The 12,429-nt window shown below is 35.2% G+C and overlaps 1 protein-coding gene across 2 annotated transcripts in view; it reads right to left on the bottom strand.

Annotated features, from left to right (window-relative positions):
* The window catches only part of LOC143856516 (ATP-dependent RNA helicase), a 34,156-nt gene continuing 21,727 nt past the window's right edge, over positions 1-12,429 (bottom strand). Inside the window, exons 2-3 of one of the 2 annotated variants that reach the window (XR_013238257.1) lie at positions 5,215-5,273; positions 1-292 (exon numbers count right to left, since the gene is read on the bottom strand). The gene's annotated coding sequence lies outside the window, so the exon portion shown is untranslated. The remainder of the gene's footprint in view (positions 293-5,214; positions 5,274-12,429) is intronic. The other variant, XM_077366757.1, reaches the window with a different exon arrangement.

The raw sequence follows: 12,429 nt of genomic DNA on the forward strand, positions 1-12,429 counted from the left end.
TGACGTGCAAATACCAGACAGGTATGTTTCTATTTTTTGAAATTGTATTTATATCATATTATTCATTGTTAACAGTGTTAGAATCTCATACAAAGACATCTAGGGAGAAATAACATGATATCACCAAGAAAAGCATGATTGTTCATAGAAAACTGGATTTATTTCATCAGTCAATGCTGTAAAACAGTTAACAGGTCTATTGTATCTGCGTTACTGCAAAAGTTGGGAGAAAATAAATCAACAAAAAGATGATAGTCCTTACCCAAATCAACCTCAGAAAAGCCATTCAGCCCTGCAAAACATTCAAAATGCAAATGGCATAAGGTTTCAGGCACTCCACACCGAGTGATGCCATTGCTAAAGCTAAAACAAATATATCATTCTAGTTTAAGGCTGCTGTGACATTAAACCTTTGGTATTACCATATATCATGAAAAAGATGCAGCAGTTTATTATTATTGGGTTGTCCTTTCAAATACAGATAACCAATCAAAATATATTACATTCAGATTTACCACATCACATAAAACTGATATTCTTGCCTTCTTCTAAATGATAAATATGTCTGTAGTGTTAAAAATCAGAAGATCTTTTTAGATGGGACAGATCTGGTCTGTTTCCCAAGTTCTCTATATCCGATACCTTGTATTATTGTGTTCTTTATGTGGACGGATGTTGTAGCGAAGAAAAAAAAAACAGTTTCTGCTGTGGCTTTTCAATGGGGAATTGCCGGGGCACTCAAATTAAAGCCGAGAGCCCCTTTCATAGTGTTTCTGCCCCAGGTACTCGCCGGTAAGGTCAAATTTTGGGGTTACAACACGTCGTTTACTTGAATTGATCATCTCAAGTTGTAGTGAAATTTGAATAGCTGGATTGGTGAATTTTTTGTTGCTATTGGAGCTTGAACCATGTGTTTATTGGTAACGGTTTGAAATCGATGCATTTTAATTATGTTCATGGAAGTTTCTCAATTCTTTTTTTTTTTTTTTTTTTGAATGGAAGTTTCTCTGTTCTATTAAACAGTAATATGTTAATTTTGAAGGTCATCTAACTGCTAGGAGCGACGTATATAGCTTTGGAGTTGTTCTTCTAGTATTTTGTGTCTGTGTTTAACAGACAACTGCTGAAGATGGTATCGTCATGTACAGAACAGACTCGTCTAGTTTGGTTTTGTCTTTACATGGTTCAAACACTAAATAGAAAACCCGAAGTGTGTGTTGGGTGCCCCTTTTGTTTGCAAACTTGCTGTCATGTTATATGCAATTCTGATTATGTGATCATCATATAAAATTTGTCTTCTAAAGTGTTTGTTGCAAAAATATGAATGATTTTTGCTACGTGTTGGATGACTTGCATGACAATTGCTTACAATCATAACATTCCTAATCAATACAAAGGCAAATATACAAACTTGCATACCCAACAGTTTGCAGATGTATCTGGTTGTGTTTGTGTAGGGCTTGAACTAAAGTTGGTGTCTTAGTTCTAACAATGGCATGTTGCTTGTTTAAAGTCTCAAATCTCATGATTTGTTCCTAAAGTATCTTTTCAAGGGAATGCAGTTTGATCAAGCATTCTTGGTCTTGGTGTTCAATGAATGTTTAAGCCCGATTTATAGTCATTCGCATGCTCCTTATTAGACTCGAGGGTCACTTTTTGCTTATATTGATGCATTTTAACTATGTCGATGGATCAATTACTTGATTGGAGTTGAAGGATGACAGTCTTAGGAAGAAAGACAAGAGATTGAAGGGAAAAATAAAAAAACAAGCTACCATGATGGATCCCTTACTTGACTGGAGTAGAAGGATGACAATCTTAGGAAGAAGGACAAGAGATTGAAGGGAAAAATAAAGGACAAGCTACCACGAGGGCACAAAACTAAAGATCCCATGCATTTCTCATGCGATATGTATATTTTTGTAATTTCCAATGAGAGATATAGGAATTTTCTCATTTTTAATGTGGGTATTTGGGTTATTTTCCATTTAATGAGTATTTATGTCATTGTTTATGAGATATGGATATTTTTTAAATTTCATAGAGGCATTTGGGCATTTTTCATAAGGGATATTTTAATGATTTTCTATGATATAGAGGACTGTCAATCGGGCCGAGCTTCGGCGGGCCTAGGGTTCCCAAGCTCGGCTCATTTGTTTTGAGGCGGGCTTCGGGCCGAGTTCGGGCCTAAGGAAATAGAAAATATCATTTACCCAAACTCGTCCCAAATTTTACATCGGGCTTTGGGCCAAGTTCGGGCTTAACCATTTAAAAAAAAATTAAATATCTAATTTAAACTATTAGGTAAATATAGATGAGTTTTACCCACAAAAAATAACTACAAGGAATTATGGTACTAAAAAAAGTTGATACATCTATAATCAATGCTACTCACAAGATTTCTTGAAATCATATTCCAAAAATAGTGGTACTACACTAGTACTGTCCTCTTCCAAAATAGTGGTACTACTGTTCGTTGCTATCATACGTGGAAATGCATTCTTTGTTGTAAGGATGGGTTAATGATTATGGAGTTTGGACAGAGGACATCAATTGGGAATTATGGGATGGACTTGTTCGTGCACCACCTAGGTGTTCACTGGCGCTTGGACAACCATACATCTTCTTTTTTTTTTACGGTGGACAACCATATATCTTGAAGTATAGATATTTTATGCCATGATCTTGACGCGTATATATATATATATATATATATATATATATATATATATATATATAACATTGCATAACACAATACGGACTGTAAAATAATAATATAATCTATAACTTAGGACGGGCCGGGCTTATAACGGGTTGGACAATGGTGTGCCCAAGCTCAGCCCGATTTAGACTTCGGGCCTTAAACATCGACCAAGCCCGGCTTTTAACGGGCCGAACGGGCGGGTTTCGGGCTTGCCCATCCCAATTGACAGTCCTAGATATAGGGCTATTTTAGTCATTTTATATTAGATGGGGAAGTTTGGATTCTATGAGATCTCAAATCCAAATCCAAAGAGCAACCAAACAAGAAATTTAAAAATCTTGGATTTGAAATCCAATCCTCATAGGGTCATCATGCACGGCACAGGGAAGTCAAAAGGGAGGAGACAAGCATTGGATTTGTCTAGAATTACCTCTCATAGAATAGTAGAATAGACTATCAGCAGTGTTTGCTTGCATGGCATAGACTCGGAGAGTAAGGGAATAATTAGGGGTGTCAACCAAAATTTGTAGAAATCGGTTTGAAACTAAGGGGACATGAATGCCACATGGGCAAACATTCAAGGGATCAGAATTTGTTTTTTCCATTCTAGGAATGAGAATACCACCTCATTAGTTGGGAAACAAAAGACGCCCTATATTCCGAGGTATTTCCGCTCGAAGTCCAAACCCTCGTTCCAATCCATTTTGTAAAATGAACCAAATGCTGTAATCGGCTAAATCGGAATAGGATACCGATTCTGGTTTCTGATTCCCTCAATCCAAATGAACCCAGAGAGTATTTCTTGGTAACGTAGGGCTAGGAATGCCCCTTTTTCTTCCTAAATCTTGACATTCCAAAACCGTCAAGCTTGCCTATCTGTTCCTGATTTTTTTGGACCTAAAACCTAGATGATTAAGATGGAAACTTAAAGCATAGCTATCTTCACAAACGAAAAAAAAGAAGGGAGCAGACGGAAGAAGACGACATCCAACTCCAATGTTAAAACTTTATTCACAAAAAAAAAGGATATGTTACATTAACCTTTTTAGAGATTTAAATGTATATGAAAAAATAAATGAAGACTTGGGCCTGTTTGGATTGGATTTTGGGAACTGAATATTTGCCATTGAACAATTTCGATTTCGATCTAGAACCAAGGGCGCCCTTGCATACGACCCTATTTGGATTGGATTTTGGGAACTGAATGTGTCCAACAACTGATTATTGAGTCAAAATCACATTTAATTTTGAGCCCAAAAATCAATTTCGGACTCACATTCGGTTCTTAAAATCACTTAATTCTCTATTTGTTTTGGATTTTGTGAGTCAAAATCAATTCAGGACTCACATCGGTTCTCAGAATCACTTAGTACTAGTTCATTTTGGATTTTGTGAGTCAAAATCACATTTATTTTGACTCGTCATTTCACTCTCCCAATCAACGTGAATTCGATCAAGTGTTCAACATTCATATTGTGACTAGAGAATTTCTCAAGAACATAGTCTTAATTCGTTGTTTTGACTAAGTAGATTTAGACACAACTGTTCCGAGCTATATGTGACTAATTTACAATCTCAATGATGCTGTTTAGCATGCGTCTGCTGGAGTTATAATTGGTTTCTAGCCCTATTTGCTTTAGTTTTTCAGATCCAATTATGAGTCCAACGACTAAGCTTTGATTATCACATTTAACTTTCACCCCAAAACAGTTTCAGAGTCACAATTTGTTCATGTGAATCCAAAATAAATAGAGCATATTCCTTTCTTTTAGTCATCCTAAATAGGGCATGTTGCTTACCTTTACCCATTCTAAACAAGGCATATTGGTTACTTTCATACTTTTTGTCGTTAGATTCATCAAATCTCACCAAGAGCTTTGATTTCATAGTCAACTTATGCAACCCGTATAATCCAAATTTCTGTTTAACATTGATACTATGGCGAATACACGGTGAATTATATTTTGGTGAGGTTTGTTTGATTTTCTTTTGGATCATTGTTTCTCTAAGCTAATTTTTTCTGCTTTTCTAATTTTGTCCACTAGTTCAATTCAATTTTAAACTTAACTTGTCTTTATGATCTCAAGCTTAATTTATATGCGCCAATATGTTTCTAAACATTACTGTATTTGAATATATTTTGGTGCAATTATAGAATACTTTCCTATATGAAATGGATAAATCGTCATATGAAAATGAAAAGGGTAGAAATATACAAGAGTCGAGATTCAGTGGACCTGGAAGTGAGTTCTCTAGTAAGAGCGTAAGCTCAAATTGAAGGAGATGAAACTAAGTTCATGGGCTTCAAAATTAGTACTAGATACAATGATTGATCTAAGGAAAATACAGAATTAATCGTCGTAGAATCAGCATGTTCAAAGCACAGTTTACAATGGCCGATGATAAAGTTCAGAAACCACGAGCCACAACAAAAAAAAAAGTCCTGCAAAGAAGAATGTGAAGAAAAGGGAACGACGATGGGTTGTTGATTAACTTATCCATGAACATAACCACGAGTTGGATCTTGGGGGTATGCGTTTCTTTCGATCACATAAAAATATAACTACACCTGAAAGGATTACAAATTCAATTATGCACAGTGTAGGAATTCCATTGAGTAAGATTCACTCATATCAATCAAGAAGACATGGGGAAGTAAAAAAATATACCATCTACAGAACGAGATTTGTTGAAGCCAAAATGATAAATAACGTCGAAGGTGCATTAAGAACGGAGATGCGGCTCTACATAATCATTTTACGAATATGCAAAAAATGGAACCCACATTTTTTTATGCAATGCAAATGGATGTGGAAAATCACCTGAAGAGTGTATTATGGGTAGATGCAAAATCTATGATAGATTAAACTCAGTTTGGTGAAGTAGTCATGTTTGATACTACATATTTGACAAACAATTACTCTATAATTTTTGCCTCATTTGTAAGAGTAGATCATCATGGGCAATCCGTATTATTTGGATGTGCTTTAATTGTAGATGAAATAATATTGTCATTTATAAGTGATCTTTGATACAAGGCTTTATGCCATATTTAATCCCTCTTTCAAGACAATAATCATTGATCAAGACAAGGCCATATAAGTTGTAATAGCACAGATGTCTCTAAAATTGTGTAAACATTTTTGCTTGTGGCATATTCCACAAAAAGTTCCAGTAAAATTAGGTCATCTATGCTGAGATGACAGTTATTTTATAAACAAATAGAATGAATGTGTTTACAATTATATGATAATTACAGATTTAGAAGAAAAATGTGAAGCAATGGTCAGAGATTATAATCTTAAGATAATGAATGGATTCAAATGTTGTTTGAAGATCACCAACATTGAGTTCTAACATACTTGAATGATACATTTTTCAAGAGCATGTCTATTTCCCAATGAAGCAAAAGTATAAGCTCATTATTTGATGGACACTTTTAATAAAAAGATTATTTTGCAAGAGTTTATACGAAAGTACCAATTATCATTACATAGTAAATATGAGGCATAAGAATATTTTATGACATTTAGCAAATAGCCCATTATAAAGACAACGAATCCTTTTAATAAGCATTTATCAATTATATACACGAGAGGTATTATTAATAAATTCTAAATTGAAGTGATAGGGCATTACCTCTTGTGTTATAAACAATGTCCAACACGTAGACGATATTATAATCTATACAGCGAAGAATTTTGGTGGAAATGGTGAGTGCAAAGTTATATGGAACAAGAGTGACGATAAAGTTTCTTGTATTTGCTGCTCATTTAATTCAAAGGTTATCTTTCTAGGCATGCAATTATGGCCATTATATCATTAAATATAGTTAAGATAACAACTCACTATATTTTGAAACGATGGACAAAAGATATGAAGAATAGGCAAGCTCTAGGTCTATGTTCAATGCAAATTCAAGATAATCCTATTAATCCTAAGGTGCAACGCTTCAACGACTTAATTTATAAAATCAATTAAGATTGTCAATAAAGGGTCATTATCTATAGAGAGGTTTAATGAAGCAAATTGTGGAATGCAAGAAGCATTGGAGAAGAATATGGGGACCTAACCTTCGTGAAAGACCAGAAAAGTGTGTAGTAGTGGCTGATTATAACGACGGAAGTAAACCAAATCAAATGTTGAACATATTAAAGGTTCTAAACCCAGAAGCCTCAAAGACAAAAGGTGCAACTAAGGGAATTCCTAGTGGGATTGAGATGAGCAAGTCAAGCAGAAGAAACGTGTGGAGTCATTGAAAGGAGATTAGTCACAACATTGCTACATGCAAAAAAGGTATGCAATGTAATTACTAATTTGGTATATCACTAATTTCTTCACATTATATTTAAGTCTCTTTTATTGTTCATTCAATTAGAATGAAGTCATATTTATATGCAAGATTAGATCTGAGTATACGTACTCAAGGCACAACGTATCAAACGAATACGCTTGCAAAATAATATGGTTTGTGTTATCATTGTCACTAGTAGGGCCGAATTAGAAATATATAATTCTCAAGCAAGGATCTTTGGTTTTATTATAAAGGAATATAAATTCATATGTTTTCAAATAAAGCCATCTAAAATTGTTATAGAAAACATAGATGATAGAATATTCGATCACATCGGTCAAGGTGGTACTCAAGAGAGCATCAATAACATGTAAATCTCTTTGAAATTGGATGCATGCTAGAGACTTTATTTAGTCATTATGATATATTCATTAATATTCTAATATTTTGCCTTCATGTCAAATGCTATAGGCAATGATTAAATAGAAGGCACAGAGTGCATGAACATATAGAGGATCGAAAGAAGAATAATAGAAGCAAGCGCGGTCCTGCATAAAGATCCTAAAAAGGATTAGAGGCAAGGCATGGAGTGGATGAATATATAGAGGAACGACAGAGGAATAATAGAAGCAAGGGCACCCTTGCATAAAATGTTAGTTAAATCAAGTTCGATCAAGGGACCCAGGCACAGCGGAATGACTAGGTCTCAATATATATAAAAAAATCCGACCTTGATCAAAATTCAGGATCCTTGGTTACTAGATTTTCCTTGGTGTTCAAAAGTAAATACAATAAAGGATGAGTAACCTATACCGAATTCATTATCCGATTGGTAATATCTGCTTGATCCACTCCTCGATTGGCTTCAAATCTCCTCAAGAAACGAACGCATCGGAAGCCGAAGTGATGGCCTCACTTCGATTGCTTGGGCTACGGAGGAATCTTGAAGAACACCTCTTCAAGTGATGGAAGATTAGAGAAGAACACTTCTTGTCAAAGTGAAAAGGAAGAACCAAGCAACTTAAAGTCTTCTTTTAAGGAGAGGAGGAAATTTGGGAGAGGGGCAGTGTAATAACGTTCAAGTTATTTAACCCTTACCTTTAAAGATATACATACCTAGGGTTGGGTTTTCTTTGCCTCTAACGAAGCATCACCCAGATAGACGAATCTATAAGGCAGTCTGGTCTACATAGAACTAGTCGGAGTATTTCATTATGCATAGTGTGTTCCCGCTCACAGTTCTCATGTGTCCCCTCAATTGGACTTTCAGGTTGCTGCTTTTTCCAAGGCAAACCTCATTCCTTTTGCTGCATTCTTGCTTGCAAAACAATTTTGATCGCAAGGGTTATAAACCCAATAACCCATTGTCCAATAAAAACACACCTTCTCTCCAACTTGCTAGCACCATTCTTTTCACATGGGCTAGAACACCCCATATCCTCAACAGATTTTCCCGCCCTCCATATCTCATATGAGGCCCTTGGCACTGACTTAGTTGAGACTTCGTCGAGAAGGTAGAACGCTGTTTCTAAGTCGTAGCCCCAAAGAAACGTTAGTACATAAGGGAAGCTCGTCATCGACATGGTCTTAAATTTCGGCCAAAATTTGAATTTTCGGATTTCTGTGGAGACCGAAACCGAAATTTGGCGAAATCCGGAATTTCAGACTATTACAAATTTCAGAATTTCGGTCCGAAATTTCGAGAAAATATATATATTTTTTTTTAAAAAGAAATGTTACAAAATTTCGATCCGAAATTTCGAAATGAATTAAATAATCTTTTTTTAATTTTTACAAAATTTCGGCCTGAAATTTCGGATTTCGGTGGGGTCCGAAATCGGTACCGAAACCAAAATTTAAAACCTTGGTCATCGAGCATGTCCAACAAGGTTCGATTTCCCCTCTCCACACGAAGGAGCCCACTGAGAGACGATTCCACTTGCTCCCCAAATTCATCCGAGAGGTTCTCTCCTCTGACCGACGTAGAGCCTTAACTTACCAATCTGGTTCTTTACTTCGTTCCGAACTCCTTAACCTTTTGTCTCAAACATAATTGGATTAGGGTATGGGTACCTGTACCCAGAATAATTCGTGAAAACCATAAAGTAGACGAATCCACCTCTCTAAGGATGAAAAACAAGGTCCACACCATTAGTGCGAATCATTTCCAACAAATCCCCTGCCCTTCCACTCTAGCCCTTAAAGGTAATGCTAGTCACGTCAGTCTGCAAACACGGGTCACACGTCAGACAGGGTTCCACGTACCCAACCATAGGGTTTTCCTCTATATATTGAAAGGTAAGGAAACGATTCACTCGGATATAGCTCATTCAATTTATGTGGGTGATACTTCGTTAAAAGGTAAGGAAAACCCAAAACTAGAATTTTCCTATATATATTGAGAGGATAGGAAGGGTTAACTAGCTTAAACATTTTTACACCCCCTCCTCAACATTCCCCCTTCTCTCTCCCCTTTCTCAAAAGAAGACTTAAAGTTGTTTTTTTCATCTCCTATTTCACTTTGAGAAGAAGTGTTCTCTAATCTTCCAACACTTGAAGAAGTGTTCTTCAAGATTCCTCCGTAGCCCAAGCAATCAAAGAGGAGCCATCACTCCGACTTCCAAAGCGTTCGTTTCTTGAGAAGATTTGAAGCCAAGCGGGGAGTAGATCAAGCATAGATTACCAAATGAGTAATCAATTTGGTAAAATTACTTACCCTGTTATTGTATTTACTTTTGATCACCAAGAATAATCTAGTAACTTGGGATCGTGGATTTCGATCGAGGGAAGAAATTTTTTTGTTATATATTGAGATCAAGGCATTCTGCTACACCTGGGTCCCTTAATCAAACCGGATTTAACTAACACTTCCTGTAAGGGCGCCCTTGCTTCTATTATCCCAATGCCGTCCCCCTATATATTCACCTATTCCATATTTTCCATCTAATCCTTGACTTCCATCAAATCCTTTTCAGGATCTTTATGCAAGGGCACCCTTGCCTCTACTATTCCTATGTCGTTCCTCAATATATTCACCCACTTCATGCATTCCATCTAATGCTTGCCTATAGCATTTGACATAAAGGAAAAATATTACAATATTAATGAACATAACATGACGGCTAAATAAAGTTTATAGCATGCAACCAAATTCAAAGAGATTTACATGTTATTGTTGCTCTCTTAAGTACTACCTTTACCGATGTGATCAAATATTCCATCATCTATATGCTCCTACAACAATTTTCGATGACTTTTGAAAACATATGAAATTATATTTCTTTATACAAATGACATGGATAACACAAACCATATTATTTTGCAAGCGTCTACAATTGACACTTTGAATGCCTTGAGTACGTACACCCAAGTCTAATCTTGCTTGTGATAAATGAGTTCATTCTAATTGAATGAGCACTAAAAGATATTCAAATATAACATGAAGAAAATTGCGATATGCCAAATTAGTAATTACATTACAGAATTACATTACAGACATTTTTGCATGTAGCAATGTTGTGATCAATCTCCTTACAATGACTCCCGAAATGCTCATCTCAATCCCACTAGGAATTCTCTTAGATGCACATTTTGTTTTTGAGGCTTTTAGGTTTATTACTCTTGATATGTTCAACATTTTATTTGATCCACTGTCTTCGTTATTATCAGCCACTACTACACACTTATTTAGTCTTCCATGAAGGCTAGGTCCCCATATTCTTCTGTAATATTTCTTGCATTCCACAATTTGCCTTATTATAGATAATAACCCTTGACAATCTTCATTTATTTATAAATTAGGTCGTTGAAGCGTTGCACCTTAGGATTAATAGGATTATCTTGAACTTCCATTGACTCTAGACCTTAGGCTTGCTTATTCTTCATATCTTTTTACCACCGTTTCAAAATATAGTGAGATGATATCTTAACTATACCTAATGGTAGAAAGGCCAGCATTACATGCCTAGAATGATAACTTTTGAATTAAAAAGAGCATAAAACATAAGAATCTCTATCTCCACTTTTGTTCCAGATAATTTTGTACTCAACATTTTCATCAAAATCCTTCATTGTATATATATTATAATATCGTCATAGGATTGGACATTATTTATAACACACGAGGCAAGTCCTATCACTTCAATTCCAAATTTCTTAAAAATACCTCTTCGTGAATATACTTGATAATTGCTTCTCAAAAGGATTCATTGTCTTTATAATGGGTACTCCATTAAATGACATAAAATCTTCTTCTGCCTTTTAATATCTACTCTATAAAGCTAACTGGTACTTTCATATAAACTCTTGCAAAGCGATCATTTTATTAAAGTATCTATCAAAAAATGAGTTTATACTTTCGCTTAGTTGTGAAATAGATATCCCTGCGAAAAATGTATCTTTCAACTATGTTGAAACCCAAGTTGCCATTCTTCAAAGAATATTTGAACCAATTCATTCTCTCCAAGATTATAATCTCTACCATAGCTTCTCATTTTTCTTCAAATTTTGTAACTGTCATGCAACTATAAACACATTCATTCATCATCTCGACAGAGATGACCTAATTTATTGGAACTTTTTACACAATATGCTACAAGCAAAAATGATGACGTGTTTTTGGAAACATATGTGATATTTCAACTTTTATGACCATGCCTTGATCAATGAATATTGCCGTGAGATGGCAATAAAGCATTGTAGAAAGCCATGCATCAAGAACCCATATAAATGACGGTATCATTTCATGAGCAATTAAAGTGCATCCAGCTAATACAAATTGCTCATGATGATTCACTCCTACAAATAGGGCAAAAGTAAGTGTTTATCAAATATGTAGTATCAAACGTGACTATATCACCAAAATGAATATAATCTACCATAGACTTTGCATAAACCCATAATACACTCTAATACACTCTTTTTGACGACTTTCCGCATTCACTTGCATTGCATAATAATCCGTCGATTCTATTTTTTTGCATATTCGTAACAATTTTATGTAGAGCCTTTACATCTCTCCTTTCTCAATGCACCTTTGACGTTCTTTCACGATTTGGTTTCAGCGATCTCGATTTGTATATAGTAAATTTTTTACTCCTCTGTATCTTCTTGATTGGTATGATTAAATCTTACTCAATGGAATTCCGAAATTGTGAATAACAAAATTTGTAAGCTTTTCTGGTATAGTTATCTTTTTTATGAAATTGAAAAAAAATGCACACCCTAAAGATCCATCTCATTGTTATGTTCCAGGATAAGTTTATCTACACTCTAGCTCTTGGTTATGTTCCTGGATAAGTTTATCTACAATCCAGTTACGAACCCTTTTCTTCACTTTCGTATTTGATGGACATTCTATTTTTGTTGTGGCCGGTGGTTTCTCAACTTTATCATTGACCAATCTAAATTGTACCTTGAACATGCCAATTCT

The sequence above is a fragment of the Tasmannia lanceolata genome, unplaced genomic scaffold (genome assembly GCF_043159265.1).
Source record: "Tasmannia lanceolata isolate RefF3 unplaced genomic scaffold, GAP_Taslan_0.1 ptg000023l, whole genome shotgun sequence".
NCBI lineage: Eukaryota > Viridiplantae > Streptophyta > Magnoliopsida > Canellales > Winteraceae > Tasmannia > Tasmannia lanceolata.